The following is a 5227-nucleotide window of genomic DNA, read 5'->3' on the forward strand; positions in this document are numbered from 1 at the left end:
CACAGCCCGGAAGAGAAGACCAACAAATATCACATTGAGCCCCAGAACTGCGGCCCACTCCGCGAGAGTGGCGTAGTTTGTCAAAGCTTCCCACTTGCCGGGATTTTCCCGTGCATACGTCTGTCACTCTTTCACCTTTTCAGGCGTCACCTTGATTGAGTCTTTTTTACCGGAGGTCCCCAATACTGATTTTACCTTACGAATAGCTTTAGATGCTTGAACTCTGTCTGAAAATGATTTTTTGTCCATACTCTTCAGGTGCTTCGGCAAAAGAGACTTCAGTCTGTCGATAGCTGGCGTCATCGCTCGCTCTTCCTCCGCATTGTTGACTAAATGTGGCTCTTTCTCGGTTTTTGCTTGTGTACCTTTTAGATGTCCGGAAGTTTCAGCAGGCTTGAGTGTTGGGAGATCATCTTTAACATTCTCGGCAGCAATTGATTCGAGGCAGGATGTGACGACGACGATAGCCGCCAATACAATTCCAAAGCTGATTCGCATCGGTAAACGTCTTCACTCGTCAAATTTTGAAATGAGGATGCATCTCAGCGAGGCACTCGTGTGAGTGTAGTAAGCGTGAGGTTTTTCGTATTAATGATATCTTGGACAAACCATAATTAAGATTCGAGTCTGAGATTGGGATTAGTCTCACATCGTAATCTCAGATTACTTAAGTGTTCATTTACCGGTAGCACGCACGCGTCGTGCAAACGCAACGGTTGGAAACGTTCACTTGATGCACCGGTCGGGAAAAGAGCCTTACTGCACTCTTACAGCTTCAGTACCGGTACACATCTTCGCGATGTAGGAACTGAAATCATTGATTACATTTTATGATAATGCTAGTAATATTTTCGTGAAATGAATCGGTTTCTTTTATCATCAGGGATGTGCATGTCTGATTCCACCACCGATATGTTAACTGGAGTGGTCTTTTGATCGAAGACCTGTGGTACCTCTACTGTATCACCGAAGCGGACAGCTACCGGTATCGTCATTTTGGGAGTGAGTGTTACTCCCAAAATAACGATACCGGTAACTAAAAAAAAGAAGACGAATAAGCAGAGAATCGGCGGACCCGGTAAATGTAGGATGGGTCACACTACATCATTTTCCAGAACGTTTTCGTCTCAGCAGTGTCGTTCGAAGCACTTATTAAGTATGCAGTCGTACCTTATTCTGCTGATAGCGGTGTGGCTTCTTCTTGCCAGCACCAGTGCTCTCTTAATAGACCGTGGGAACGACGCAAGACTGTTGTCCAATGGATAACACATTGACAACAGTCGGGAAAGAGCCTTGCGAATCGAAACGAAAGTTCTGGCAAATGACAAACGTACATACTGGAAATTATTTAAAAATGTGAAGGGCTTGACGCGAGTTTAGCTAACGACCCACAAAAACTACAAACGTGTGAGGATAAACTCAAAGAAAACACGGCAAGTTAGCAGATAATACTCCGCATATCAGTGGTGGAGTCGAGAAGAAAATGCAAGGTCGTGATACTTTTGCTCAGCTCAACAGAATCCGGAAAAGCGAAAAATGCCCGCTTTACCGAGGTGTATCACATAGAACATACCGATAGTTAAGTTCTCTTTCTCAAGAAAAAAAATGATGCACTAAAATAAACTTTTACTTCGCAGTATGTTGCAATTAGAAGCGATAGTCAAGTCCCGAAAATTGAAAGGTGAAGTCAACCCCAAAATGCACGACGCGAAAGCATAACGTGATCACCATCCAAATGATCAATTTGCCCTGAATCATCGATCTTTGCGCCTCGAGTACAAATGCGAGATGGTACAAAGCCTGCATCCCGCAATTTCGTTTTACAACAGCCACTAGCATCCAAAACGACATGACCTGCAGCAACCCGAAGACGAACACAGGAAGGACGGTAGAGCCGACATTCTCGCTCGTAACGCCATTCATCTGATGCATCATCGCTAGAATGTAGGCTGTATAGAAGAACGGAATAACAGCTTCCAAGTAGGCAGTGACCACCAGACACTCCATCGTAAAAAGCACCTCGAAAGAATCAATCAACATTGTTGGATAGTTTTCTGGTGGATTCACCCGGGAATTTTCTTTCTCATTCGTTTGATTTTCCTCGGCGATAGCCACGTTGACTAGCTCCTTAGTGTCTTGATTAGGGTGAACCAAGTTGCTACGTCGAATGTACATGCACCAAAACTTACGAGGTGTCGGAGTCAAAGCCTTATCGAGTGATAAAACACTGGATTTTTTACGAAATGGCACGACCACAGTCAAATCAACAGGTCGGTCAATACAGCTCAATGTGTCCAGAAGCCTAGCGTCCAATGAAGATACTTGATGAGGAAAGCACGAACGAATTCGAAGTCTCGCTTGGGATTGTTTACGGAACTTCTCGGGATTTCGACACACTATCGCGAGTGAGCTCAGCAAACTAGCTGACGTATCACAGTGGGGGACTCTGGATCGTATATCCACGGTACGACCATGTAGACCGTACAGCATTATCAGTGTTTGAGAAAGGTCCGTGACCGTAATAGCCAAGACAGCAAAGACCGAAGACGCACTCTGCATACATGTGGCCACATAGATCGCATTGAAGAAATCAACAGTAAAAATTACAGCTTCAGGGGTGATGTCCTCCACGTGCGTTGTACGTCTCAACACCACGTTCTTTATCAACACTTTGATGATAGGTAGCAGCACAATCACCAGGAGCTGATAGCGTGATCCCTCTGCATACCGGAACAGCACTTCGTATATCGGATATATAAACATCATTAAAATCTGCGCATACAAGAAGTTCATGTACTTTACCAATTGCTCACGACGCTCTCGTAATAATTGAACGACACGACCGCCCATAATGACCCGAAATATTACGATATGAAGAATGTTGTACATGTAGATTGGTGTCAACGCCAATATCGAAAACGGGAGAGGGAAGATCAGATTTGCTCCAATGGGGATAACACAGAGCGTGAAAATTATCGAAACCGCGCTAGAAAGTAGAACGAGTCGACGTGTTGAGATGGTCAAGTTGTCAATGAAATAGATCGCTTGTCCTGTGGAGAAATGCGTGATCACGAACGTCAATATGACGACCCGAATCCAGAAGCCATAGTTTGCTCGCCATCCTTCTTTCGGATCCTGAAGTGGCACTGACTCTTGCACAAAGACCAAAATAATCATAGGAAGTGGGATTTGGACGCACACGATCAGCGATGCACCATGTGAAAACGCTTCCAGCGCTAGTAATCGATGGACGGAGTACTTGCCGCCGTAGTAGCTAACTTGTAGCCCCTTCCAGGCCTCGAGTAGCGGAAGAAGTTTTTCCGTACTAAAAGCGTCCTAAACGTCCTAACTTGTCCTAATACCTACTGTCATAAATTACGGTATTGGCACAAAACTTCGGCATGGGTTATAGGATCGTTAGGACAGTTGGGACAGTTAGGACAGTTAGGACAAATACGAAACTTGTAAGGCTACACTACCCATGCCAAAGAGAGATATCTTATGGCTTACAGAATGCAGAATGCTACTAGTGTGCGCATCTACAGATACATGTAGATTAGAGTACGCGTAGGAATACGTAAAGTATGTGTGTACTAAAATTCGGAAACGTGTATCTTGCACACAAAGCTCCTTCAACCAGGTAGGATTTCAGCTATGGATAAGATGTTGAAGGTGTCGACATGCTTCATCTATAAGTAGGTTATCTGAAGCGCGCTTGAGTATTGCGGGATAGCACATTTAAAGACCGACCTCGGTTCACCTATTAGCGAGCTTCAACCAAGATGTCTATACCATGGGTGGTTTACTCTCCGAAGCGCCATTCTTCGATCTGCTCTGCCCAATACCCCTACAGTACAAGTCTACCCCTTCTTCCAGCGCCATCTTACGACAAACGTGTTCATCAATGGTATCTCCCGCCGTCCAGTTTCATTAACGCGATCGACACGATGTTATCCGCCAGAAGAACACCCGACCCTCTGCAGTTCGACATCAACTCATACTTGTCAAAATCAGGCGTCAAGAAAGGCAAGTGTCGCGTTTGTCGACGCGATGTTCCGTGGGTGCGAGAGCGCGTCATTTCACACAAGGTCTCAAACAACTGTGAAGGGATAAGTGAAAACGAAAAAGGCCTGTTCATGGACCTGAAACATCTTCGTGCCGGCAGAGTTGTTGTGTCGGTTGGCACCAAGCGTGCTACAACTCACGTTCGTCCTGCGAGTCCGCATAAGAAACGCCTCTTCCTCCAGACGACGGCTAATTTTCTGGACGCCATCTCAAAAGCTGATGCCGCTCATATTGACGCTGCAATTGCAGATCTGGTATTCCGTACTGGGATTCCATTTCGAGTCATAGATTCGAAGCCATGAAGAAAGTCATTTGACTTCTACGGCCATCCTACGTTGAAATCATGCCATCGGCGCGTTCGATTGCTGGAAAACATCTCAATTCGACCTACAACAAACTGTTGTCGCGTGTAAGAGAAGCCATTCGGTCAGCAAAGTGGTTCTCAATTGTCAGCGATGGGTGGTCAAACGACTCAAACGAGCATATCGTTAATTACGTCGTCATTGTTCCAGGCTTCAAGCCATTTTTCCTGAAATCAGTAAGCACAGGTGGAGTTGTGCAAACCTCGAAGAACATAGCTGCCGGTATTTTGGAAGTGATAGAGGAATTTGGTCCAGATCGCTGTCTCTCGGTGGTCACTGACAACGCCCCCAACATGCGCGGAGCGTGGGCAATTATTGAGAAGAAATACCCAACGATCTTTGCCAATGGATGCGGTGCTCATGTCTTAAATCTATTGATTAAAGACGTGTGTAAAATCCCTGAGTTCGCCGCTGTCCTTGCCGACTTGAACGTCCTGGTCAAGTTTGTCAACGACCACAAGTTGGTCGTCGCTGAGTTCAAGAGACTCCGTGACGTTTTGACTATTCAAAAAGGTCGCACTTTACCTTGCCCGACGAGGTGGTATACCCACTTCAATGCTTGTGAAAACCTGTACAAGGCGAAGCTGGCTGTTCGCAATCTTGCAGAGCCAGGCTGTGATCACATTCTCAAAGAAATACAGAACAAGGATGCCGTGAACACATCCGACGGATTGCCAACTCGGGCGCATTCTGGCGCAAGCTGTTGCAGTTAAAAAGGTTACTCAGTTTTCCGTCGAAGCAGATTGGAAAGCTCGAAAAGGATGGAAGAGATCTCTTTCAGTGTACTACTGCTTCATCCG

Source organism: Phytophthora infestans, genomic scaffold (assembly GCF_000142945.1).
Source record: "Phytophthora infestans T30-4 supercont1.15 genomic scaffold, whole genome shotgun sequence".
In the NCBI taxonomy this organism is placed as follows: domain Eukaryota; phylum Oomycota; class Peronosporomycetes; order Peronosporales; family Peronosporaceae; genus Phytophthora; species Phytophthora infestans.